The sequence below is a fragment of the Triturus cristatus genome, chromosome 12, assembly GCF_964204655.1.
Source record: "Triturus cristatus chromosome 12, aTriCri1.1, whole genome shotgun sequence".
NCBI classification, from domain to species: Eukaryota; Metazoa; Chordata; class Amphibia; order Caudata; family Salamandridae; genus Triturus; species Triturus cristatus.
In genome coordinates this window covers 172,365,913-172,378,354 of record NC_140595.1, presented here as the reverse complement: position 1 = coordinate 172,378,354, position 12,442 = coordinate 172,365,913, and positions in this window count along the sequence as shown.

Here is a 12,442-nt window from a genome sequence, read left to right as displayed (position 1 = left end):
TGGAGGCCCATTAGTGGGCTTGAAATGTCTCAGACAGAGGCACATAACTGAGGCACACACCACAAGACCCACAAACCAACGCGGACTCATTCGAGTCGCCCATTGGAGGGCTCATATTTCAAAGTGGGAGGTGTGGCCCCTATGCCAAAATGACTGTCGCGCTTCTCTGAAGAGTGCAATGATCACAAAACGTGTCAGGCGTTTATTGACAGGCATGCTGTAAACTGGATCTGCTCTCTGATCTGGCATTTACCTCATGAAAGTTTCTGCAGTGGATGTCAGAGTGCGTCTCCACAGGTGGGAACCTTGGAGCTTTGATATATATTCACAGAAAAAAAACAAAGGTTACAACGACGTTATAGTTAGGCTCAAGTTTCACTTGTACAAAACCAGAGAAATTCACAGTTATATTTAGCTGAGCTAACTATAACTCACGCCCCCGCAATGCACTGCTTATGACCTCACATATTACATCACTCATGACATGGTCAGTGACATCACCCATGACATCTCAAATAACACCTTTGATTTTTACAGTAAATTTCTATGTTTAAAAAAAATTATATTTCCTAACTATAACGTCCCTGTAACCTTTCTTTTTTCAGTGAATTTCTAAGGGTTTTCAAATTCTATTTCACAACTATAACGTCAATGTAACCTATGATTTTCTAATTACATGTTTTATAGTTTTTAATTTGTATTTTCTATCCGAAATTGCTCTGTAAGGTGTATTTTTACAAGCTTTTTATTTTTTCAGTAGATTAATAAGCGTATTGTTGTCCTTTAGATTTTTATATTCATGACAACGTCACAATGATTGTGATCATGTTGCGAAATCACAAAACAAAAGCAGACATTCAACGACCACCATAACATTCCAAAATTTTTACTTAAAAAAATCATTCTAACCATTACAAAACACACATTACTAACTTAAAGAACATGTTTGTACATACATTTTGGTAGTAACTTTTTAAAAACTGTATTTGAACCCTACTTCCTGTTTTCACGACTACGCATAGAGTCACAATGACTCCGGTAACCGCGACGATCACACCTTTTTTAGAGGGTGCATAACACATAATATACACACATTTTTCAGTATTTTAGACAGTAGGGGTTTAATAATGCACTGTTTCAAGTCATATTTTTGTAGGGAGTTTGTATGAAAACAACCATTTAAACCGATTTTCTGTTTTCATGGTGACCTCAGATGTTGCGATGATATCGGTAGCCGCGATTGCCGCGACAACGTCGTGAAATGACAAAACAAGTGCAGACATTTAATAGCCAACACCACATTCAAAACTTATAACTGCAAAATGAATTATAACCAGTGGTCAAGTGGGCGGGATTGACAGGGCACGGCGTGCCCCTACTTCTTTAAATCAATAGATTCCATTCCCTACGTTTTCAATTTAAACATGTGTCCCTGGACGGCAGAAATAGCCATGGCCTACAGATAAGGCTCAGCCTTCGTGGCTGTTCGGGGACAGGCGGGGCGGGCAGAGAAGGAAAAGGACTCTTTTCTTGCCCTGAGAATACAACGACTGTGTCCACTTCAGCTCTACCGCTTCAGCTGCCTCCCCCTCTTTCTTTCTTCCTCTTATTCCCTTTCTTTCTGTCTAGCAGCTCCTCCTCTCTATTGAAAACGTGATTTCAAGAAACAGTTCTCACCCTCTCTATCCTCCTTTCATTTATTTGTTCTCCTGTGAAATGTATCCAAAAAAGGAAAATACTTTTGCTGGAAATGTGGTCTTTTTCTGACATTTTTCTATTTCAAAGTGCAGCCTCTGGAATAAAAGGTTAAAAATATGAAAAATAAATAACGAAATAAAGCAAGACAGAGTAGGGAATACCCACAGCAACACCCATGGAATGCACTTTTCACGCAAAGTGCTGCGTGTGAAGGCGCCATATTTACATGGACAGGAAAAGCCACGCAGGGTGGCTTTTCCTATCCTTGTAATTATGGGGCAGAGAAATACTCCATCAGTACGTCACAAAAAGTGCCTTACCGGTGGCGCAGGGGGCTTGTAAATCTGCCCCTTAGTTTGCAAACCTCATAGTCTCTCTGCTTCATTCATTTTTAACATTTGCTGCATGCTTTGGGGGCACTGGAATTATGCAGCAAAGGAGGACAACATTATGCCCCTGTGTTAACTAAATTGTGCAGCAAACAAAAAGGCTGCAGCGTAATGCAGTATACTTTTTAATATTTTATTATTTTGACATTTGAACACATGCTAACAGTCTCTGGAAAGATTTTGCCTTATTAGTACCAGTGTAACATACAAATGCAGCAGTGAGAAAAGGGATCAGTCAACCTTTGTACAGGGTTGTCCACTTCGCAGCAACACAAGTCAGTTTTTAGTAACTTTTGATGCGTTTGAGCTACAAACAATTTAGTAGTTAAAATTGTCAGATTATGCAGCAAATCTTGTATTATGTGGCAAATACAGCAGAGCCATAATTATATAGAAAATATTTGCAAACTATAATATTTTGCCGCTCATGTTTGAACTGCTATTGTGGAAAAAAGAAAGAGAAGTGCTGAAGACAGAAACTCTATGGCTTGGAGACAAATAGCTTGTGCTTCCACTGTTAACATATTTAGGACATTCTGTGATTGGAAACATATCCCACTTTGTCAATGTATTTTAATGTCAATAACTCAAATTAAACCTTAAATAAGCATGTGTAAATGGGTAGTGTAATGCCAAACGAATACTAAAAATTGGAATGTTTTGTGCATTCTGGCCACACCTCTGACTCCGCTGACTGATCCAGTCCTTGGGTTATTCCCGCCCTCTAATTCTCCGCCCACAGTTCCAATACTTTTTTCCCCCCACTTCGACCACTGATTATGACCAACAGACTATCTAAATAACTGTATAATAGCATGTACAACTCCCTTAATATCTCTATATAACACAGTGCATAACTTTTTCAGTCTAATCTATAACTGCATGCATCACTGTATCAGTAAGTCTCTCATTCACTGTATAACTATTTCGGTGAATCTGTAACATGGTGCAGCAGCCTATCAATACCTTTGTAACAAACTGCATGACTGTCTCAGTGCATCTATGAGGGGGTGCATGAGTGTCTCAATGGGTCTGTGATTCGTTGCATGACTTTCAGTCAATCTGTGAATAGGCGCATGAGTGCCATCGTGCACTTTTTAAGTAAATATATAACTGTCTGACTGGATCTGTGAGTGTATACATGAGTGTCTAAGTGGGTGTCTGAATGGGTCAGTGAGTGGGTGCATGAGTGTGTCAGTGGGTCTGTGACTGGGAGCGAGTGTCTGAGTGGTTCTGTGAGTAGGTCCGTGGGTCTCTGAGTGGGACTGCGAGTGCATGTGTGAGTCTCTGAGTGTATGTATGACTGGGTGCATACATCTCTGAATGGGTCTGTGAGAGGGTGTGTGAGTGACTGTATGGGTGTGTGAGTGTCTGAGTGGGTTTATGAGTGTCTGAGTGACTCTGAGTAGGTGTACGAATGTCTCAATGGGTCTGTGAGTGGGAGCACAAGTCTCTGAGGGGGTGAGTGAATAGTTGCATGCATGAGTTTTTGAGTAGGTCTGTGACTGGGGGCACGTTTCTGGGTAGGTCTTTGAGTGGATGCATGTGCCTTGAGTGGGTGAGTGAGTGGGTGCATGTATATCTGAGTGAGTTTGTGAGTGGGTGTGTGACTTTCTGATTGTATCAGTGAATGACTAAGTCCATAAGTATGTGACTGATTTTGAGAACAAAAGTATGGGCATGTAAGAAGGTGTTTGAGTGGATATGAAAGTAGGTGTATGGGTGTATGAGTGTCTCTGTGGGTCTGTGAATACATACATGAGTGTGTGAGTGGGTCTGTAAGTGGGCGCATGAGTCTCTGAGAGGGTATGTACATGGATGCATGACTCTCCAAGTAAGTCTGTAACTGGGTGCATGAGTATGCGAGTGGGTCTGTGAGTGGATGCATGAGTGCCCAGGGGGTTCTGTGAGTGGGTGTAAGAGTGACTAGATAGGTATGAAACTGTACACATGAGTCTAAAACTGACACACAAAGTAGGTGCATGAGTCTTTGAGTGGGTCTGTACATGGATGCGTTACTCTCCAAATGAGTCCATAAGTGGGTGCATAAGTACCGGTATGTGAGTGAGTGAGTGAGTGCATGAGTATCTGAGTGGATATGTGACTGGATGTATAAGTATGTGAGTGGGAATGTGAATGGGTGTATAAGTGTCTGAGTGTGTACATGAGTGTGTGACATGGACCAGCAAGTGTGTACAAATATATATATATATTTTTCAAGTTTCCATCAATGTTCCTGAAAACTTCATGATATTCGCAATGTCCCTCTGCCGGTACATGGGGGGCCACGCTGGCGATTGCGTCGTCATCACGAATATCACACACAATCAAACAAATCAATTTTAAACACATAACTTGTGTCACTAGTACACCCATTTCTCAAACATGGGGTTAGAGTATCTCCACCCTTACCCCTTGTGTTAGCTTTCATGCACATTTTCAGCCCCGAGAACCATTCCTAAATGATAAAATGGTGGCCGCAACTTTCTGTTTAGGTTAAATTTATGATTCATTGCAAAACTACTGCAAAATATCCACAGACAGGGATATATCTATAATTTTTTACTTACATTTCTCAAAAACTACTGGACGGATTTGCACCAAATAACAATAAGCGCAATCTGCGTAATAACATCTACCTTTCTGCAAATTCCATCCAGCGGTTTGGGCTGTAGGTTTGACAAAGCATTCTATGGTAATTAACATTACAAACGCACCCTTTTTTGCGCCCCTATTTCTCAGTCCCCACACCACAGATCGCCCTCAAAATTTCCATGACACACAGAATCTACTTTGACACTTTTTTGGGAAAATTTCATGAAGATTGGTCAAATGACACCAAAGTTATAGGCAAATCAAAAAATGATTTTCATATGGAAACTAGAGGCCTGATTATGATGGGAACAGTACCGGCAGACAGGGAGTCAGCGGTCTTGCCAGGGGAATTACGATCCAAGCGTCGCGGAGGTGGTCAGAAACATGCTTCTCAGCATTGAGGCTTGTTCTGTGGCAAAACAAGGGCTGCAGCACAAGTCTCAAAACTAAGAGGCATGTTTGTGAACATCCCTGCACATTGTGGCAGGCACCATGCACTGCCTGCCATACGGTGCAGGGGTGTTTAGGGGGCACCATATGTGCCCCCCAGGCCCCATACGGGAGGTCCAGGGTGAAGGGTGGTCGCTAGGGGCCCCCAAAGTCCCTTTTTGCCTGCCCTTTCATGGTGGGTTAACCGCAATGAAACGGATGGTGGAAAGGGACATTGTAATCCCTACAGAGGTGCCTGATTAGGCACCGCCACTGTTGTAGGGATTGCAGTCCATCCAACGGTCCGAGGGTCTCAGCCCGTCAGATGCATGTCGGTTGGTCTCTCCGCCATCCCTACATCTGCCCACCATCGTAATGCGTTACAACAAACAAATGATGGACGGAATGCTGACAATGCAGACATTCTCCCCCAGTCAAGATATCTGGGTTAAATCCATCGTTCTTTTGCCCACTACGCCACCCCAGTTCAGACATGGCCATATGCAAATCAGTCTTGACCCCGTGCCTCATGGGAACAGTCCAGCCCGAACTGCCAAGCCATGTCTTCCCTGGACCGGAATCAAGCATCCTAGGACCGGTTTCTGGCTATCAGCCGTCATCAGCCAGGATAGCTTGACTCCAGTGGCGTAGTGAGCACGGGTCCCATGTCTGGGAATACCCATCCCACTTAGGGCGAAAAAGCGTTACAACAAACAATTGATGGACGGAATGCTGACAATGCAGACATTCTCCCCCAGTCAAGAGATCTGGGTTAAATCCATCGTTCTTTTGCCCACTACACCACCCCAGTTTAGACATGGCCATATGCAAATCAGTCTTGACCCTGTGCCTCATGGGAACAGTCCAGCCCGAACTGCCAAGCCATGTCTTCCCTGGACCGGAATCAAGCATCCTAGGACCGGTTTCTGGCTATCAGCCGTCATCAGCCAGGATAGCTTGACTCCAGTGGCGTAGTGAGCACGGGTCCCACGTCTGGGAATACCCATCCCACTTAGGGCGAAAAAGCGTTACAACAAACAATTGATGGACGGAATGCTGACAATGCAGACATTCTACCCCAGTCAAGAGATCTGGGTTAAATCCATCGTTCTTTTGCCCACTACACCACCCCAGTTTAGACATGGCCATATGCAAATCAGTCTTGACCCTGTGCCTCATGGGAACAGTCCAGCCCGAACTGCCAAGCCATGTCTTCCCTGGACCGGAATCAAGCATCCTAGGACCGGTTTCTGGCTATCAGCCGTCATCAGCCAGGATAGCTTGACTCCAGTGGCGTAGTGAGCACGGGTCCCACGTCTGGGAATACCCATCCCACTTAGGGCGAAAAAGCGTTACAACAAACAATTGATGGACGGAATGCTGACAATGCAGACATTCAAATCCCACATTGCAAATCCCACAGCACTCACATTCTCAGGCAGTCCAGTGGGGGAGGGGGGGGGGTCCTTAGCATTGGTTCTGCTAGATTGCCTGGCCTCCTAGCCCGCAAGCACCCTCACTTGACAGCAGACTATCTGCAGTGTTGCCCGTGCAATGACCGCACCCTGGCGCAAGATGTCCCGCTCTATACCTCTGCTAATAGACTACCTCCAGAGGCTGGAGTGAACGGTTGTATGTTGTGCATCTGACCCTAAGAACTATGGTTTGCTTTGGCAGGGATCAAATTGTTGCATTTGTCACACTCAACATAGTGGCAATGTGCAGTTCTTTTGCATTCTACACTTCAGAGCGGGACTACATAACCCACGAGACCACGGAGTCGTGTGTATCTTACCAATGATACTATTAGGATCTAAGGTTGCCAGTGTCAAGTGGTGACTATCCCGCCATGGAATATGTGACTTAGCAAGGGCGTCTTTGTGTACTCACCATTATCCCTCCTGTCGTATGGTAATTTCGCCTTTAAAGTTTAATTGTGGTATTCGCCCCAGACTTCCCAGGCTGCGTACTGCTGGCCACGTGCGCAGCTGCTGGCATAATAAGGGAATCTCCATTTGCAACTTGCAATAAAACAACGCCCGCTTGAATGTGCTACGTTGTAAGCAATTAAGTGCCTAACATATCTCTTCCCCTTGAAGATACCACAAACCGCACTGGTCATTAGAACCTTAAGCAGCACACAATTTTCACCTGGGCATAATCTACACCGCCTTAAGGCCAGAAACACCCATCTTTTACCCAAGCTGTTGTCTGTTCAGTTTAAACTGTGGTGACTGCACCCAGACCTCCCAGGCAGCTTTGTTGCTGACAATGTGACCAGATGCTGAAATTGAGGGCATCTCACGCTTACCACTTGCAACCAAAGCGATTATTTAAATTAATATGATAGTGTATCTGCGAGAACTATGTACAGGTAACTGACACTCTCCCACATGCAGTTGCAGTGAAACATTTTGGACTAGTCCATCAAATTCAGCCAGCCACCCCCCTAGGTGGAGGTTTGCACTCCCAAACTTCTGCTAGTGTAAACCACGATCACGCCTCTTGTTGAATTTAGTGATTCACGACGCTGACAAACCCAGGGGCCTAATCCTGGGCTGTGAATAGGAGGCTTAAGAAGACCTTAAATAATCGGCTTGGAGTGGCTGGGTGTTAACATTGCCTGACTGAAGTGCAATACCTTTGACTCCTGACAAGATGTGCCAATGCAGGGAGAAGTAAAAAATTATCCAGCCCGCCTTACTTCCTTCCCCAGCTAGCTGTGTATAGCGCTTGTTGGAGCATGACGCTTGTGTATTTTTGAAGTGCTAGTGTTCCCGCAGGCATGTTGCCGCTGGATCAGAGATCTTTCTACCCCACTACTGATATTCATTTTTACAACCACAGAAGGAAGGAAGGTTGGGTTCAAACTGGAATGGCATGGTGAGCAAAAAAACGATGGATTTAGGCCCAGATCGCTGTACTGGGGTGAATGTATGACATTGTACTGCATTCTGTCCATCAATTGTGTTTTTTGCATTTGTCACCCCGAGTGGGAAGGGTATGCTCAGACGTGAGTCCCTTGCTCTCCATGCCACTGGAAGCAAGCTATCCTGGCTGACGAGGGCTGAAAGCCCGAAACCGGTCCTAGGATGCTTGTTTCCAGTCCAGGGAGGACCTGGCTTGGCAGTTCGGGCTGGACTGTTCCCATGGGGCACAGGGTCAAGACTGATTTGCATATGGCTGGGTTCAAACTGGAATGGCATGGTGAGCAAAAAAACGATGGATTTAGGCCCAGATCTCTGTACTGGGGTGAATGTATGACATTGTACTGCATTCTGTCCATCAATTGTGTTTTTTGCATTTGTCACCATCGTAATGCGGCGGGCGGTCCTTTAGGGTCCGGTGGCAGTGTGACCACCATAGACGGCCTGATGGTGGTGGGACCCCCCCTTCCCAGACTGATTTTGGCTCCGGGAACCCCATCCCCCGGGGCTAGGCCAATTTCTTTCTTTATTTTTTCAAAGGAGGTAAGCTGGGCAGACCCCCTCCCGGGCCATTTTTGGCCCCAGGAACCCCATCCCCTGGGGCCAGGACATTTCTTTTTTTTTATTCATTTTTTTTCTGGGGAGAGGGGCCACCTCGCTCCCTCCTCAGGCCGATTTCGGGTCAGGGGACCCCATTCCCTGGGGGCCCACCCAATTTTTTACTTTGTTTTTCAAGGGACGGGTGCCTAGTGGCCCCCTTCCAAGGCCATTATCAGCCCCATGGACCCCATCCCCAAGGGCCAAGTCATTTCTTTTTTTTAAAGTAATTTTCTTTTCTGGGATGGGGGCCCTGCAGACTCCTTTCCGGGCCATTTTTGCCACCGGGGACCGCATCCCCCGGGGCATTCCAGCTGGTCGGGTACCGCAGGGGGAGCCTGAAGGCCCCCGCAGTCCCACCACAGTATGTATTTATTGATAAAAGCAAAGGTTATGTTACAGTTAGGCTAACAATTCACTCAAACAAAATCAGAGAAATTCAGCAGTTAAGTCACCTCAGCTAACTATAACATATACCCCTGCAATGCACTGCTTATGACTTCACATATTACATCACTCATGACATCACTCATGACATCTCAAATGACATCACTGATGACATCACCCACAGAATAACTCACACACCCATTCACACCCCTATGCAACCTCACATACACTCACACTCACTCCCACTCCCACACAACCACTCACAAACCCATTCACAGACTCAATCAAGTACTCACACATCCACTCATTCATCAAACCACTCACATAACCACTAACTCACCCATACAGGCACTCATGCACCCACTCATTCACCAATACAGCCACTCACACATCCAGATGGGAAACAGCGTTTACAGCTCTGTTTCCACAACACGCTTCCACTTCCATTACAACGATTGCGTGGTTTCTATGTGATCCATTACATTGCAAGTCGTTTCAACGAGTTGCTGTAGGGGGTGCGCTAACCTAAGAATAGTATAATTTACTATTCCAACACCTTCCCTACTGTTGCACATGCTGGAGTTGGAATAGTAAATTATACTATTCCTAAGTCGAGCGCGCCCCCTACAGCAAGTCGTTGAAACGACTTGTGATGTAATGGATCACGTAGAAACAACGCGGTCGTTGTAACAAACGTGTTGTAATGGAATGCGTTGTTAAAGCAGTCATTGTAAAGACCCATATTCATTCAGACACTAACACATCCACTCATAAACCTATACAGCCACTCACACACTGCATCATTCACTCATACAGCTACTCTCAAACCTACTCACTCACCTATACAGTCACAGACACAAGCACACACTCACCCATACAGCCACTCACATTCATTCACTTACCCAGTCACTCACACACCCACACACTCATCCATACACCACTTATGCACCCACTCACACATACAGCCCCTCCCACATCCCATCACTCACCTATACAGCCTCTCACACATACCCACTTACTGACCCATACACCACTGACACACTCACTCCCCCATACAAACAGTCCCATGCTTACCCATACAGCCATTACACAGCCACTCACTCACTCATAAAACCACTCTCATACCCATAGAGCCACTCAGACACCTAATCACACAAGGATACACAAAGCCACTCACATAATATGTGTTACAAATAGTCTTATTCTTTAGTAGTACACAAACTCTACTTATTTAAGTTTTGTAGTATCTTAGTATATACCTTTAAAGCTCAGAAACCTTTATAAAGCACTCACACTCAATGGATGATGTGATCAATGATGTAATTTGAGATGTCATCAGTGATGTCAGAAGTGATATCACTGACCATGTCTTGAGTGATGTAATATGTGAGTTTATAAGCAGTGCATTGCGGAGGCGTAAGTTATAGTTAGCTCAGGTAACTATAACTGCTGAATTTCACTGGTTTTGTATGAGTGAAATGTGTGCCTAAATATAATGTCCCTGTAACCTTTGTTCTTTACAGTGAATTTCTAAGGCTTTTTAAATCCTGTTTCCTAACTATATGGTCCCTGTAACCTTTGATTTTTATAGTGAATTTACAAGATTTTTTACATTATATTTTGTAACTTTAACGTCCCTGTAATCTTTGGTATATTTTTTCAGTGAATTTCTAAGGTTTTCTAAATTCTATTTCCTACCTATAACTTTGAAAAGGTTGCCCAGTGGGTGTGTGGCTGAGTGTGTGAGTGTCTCAATGGTGTGTGACTGTGTGTGTGAGTGGGTCTGGGAGTACCTGCCTAAGTATCTCAGTGAGTGTGTGAGTGGGTGCATCACTGTCTGAGTCTCTGACTGTTTGAGTAGATGTCTAAGTGGGTGCAAGAGTGTTTGAGTAAGTCAGTGACTTGCTAAATGAGTTTTTGAGTGGATTTGACACTTGATAAACACTTAGAACATGTCAAGTGAAGCTTGTAGAGCACATACAGGATCTGCACTAGTAGCCATCACCCATGTTTGAAGGGCTATTTCTGTACATGGTTGAGAAGGTTGTGTCAGTACATGCCTACTGTAACGTCCTGGCTTTCTCGGGGTTGGGACAAACAGACGACGGACCAGAGAAATGGAGGTTTAAGGATGATTTAATAAACAGATAAACAACTACAGACAACAAAGAATACCGGTACTGGAATCACCAGTTAAAGTACGATACCCATTCACAGCTCGTCTAACGGTATACAACCTTTACAACGCAACTTTTACAACGCACTACACTTACAACGCATTTTTTACAACGCAACATCCACTACAACGCATTCCATTACAACGCAGGACACTACAACGCATTTTTAAAAACTACCTTTACAACACATTCCATTACAACGCATACTACCTTTACAACGCATACCATTACAACGCATAATATTACATTAAAACCCCTACACTATCCAACACTTACCCTACTGTTGCACCCCCTGGAGTTAGAATAGTAATTTTTACCCCTATACTATCCAACACTTGCCCTACTGTTGCACCCCCTGGAGTTAGAATAGTAATTTTTACCCCTATACTATCCAACACTTGCCCTACTGTTGCACCCCCTGGAGTTAGAATAGTAATTTTTACCCCTATACTATCCAACACTTGCCCTACTGTTGCACCCCCTGGAGTTAGAATAGTAATTTTTACCCCTATACTATCCAACACTTGCCCTACTGTTGCACCCCCTGGAGTTAGAATAGTAATTTTTACCCCTATACTATCCAACACTTGCCCTACTGTTGCACCCCCTGGAGTTAGACTAGTAATTTTTACCCCTATACTATCCAACACTTACCCTACTGTTGCACCCCCTGGAGTTAGAATAGTAATTTTTACCCCTATACTATCCAACACTTACCCTACTGTTGCACCCCCTGGAGTTAGAATAGTAATTTTTACCCCTATACTATCCAACACTTACCCTACTGTTGCACCCCCTGGAGTTAGAATAGTAATTTTTACCCCTATACTATCCAACACTTGCCCTACTGTTGCACCCCCTGGAGTTAGAAATAGTAATTTTTACCCCTATACTATCCAACACTTGCCCTACTGTTGCACCCCCTGGAGTTAGAATAGTAATTTTTACCCCTATACTATCCAACACTTACCCTACTGTTGCACCCCCTGGAGTAAGAATAGTAATTTTTACCCCTATACTATCCAATACTTACCTTAAATCCAATGTAATATTATGCGTTGTAATGGTATGCATTGTAAAGGTAGTATGCGTTGTAATGGAATGTGTTGTAAAGGTAGTTTTTAAAAATGCGTTGTAGTGTCCTGCGTTGTAATGGAATGCGTTGTAGTGGATGTTGCGTTGTAAAAAATGCGTTGTAAGTGCATGTGTTGTAAAAGTGTGCGTTGTAAGGACATACATCCCG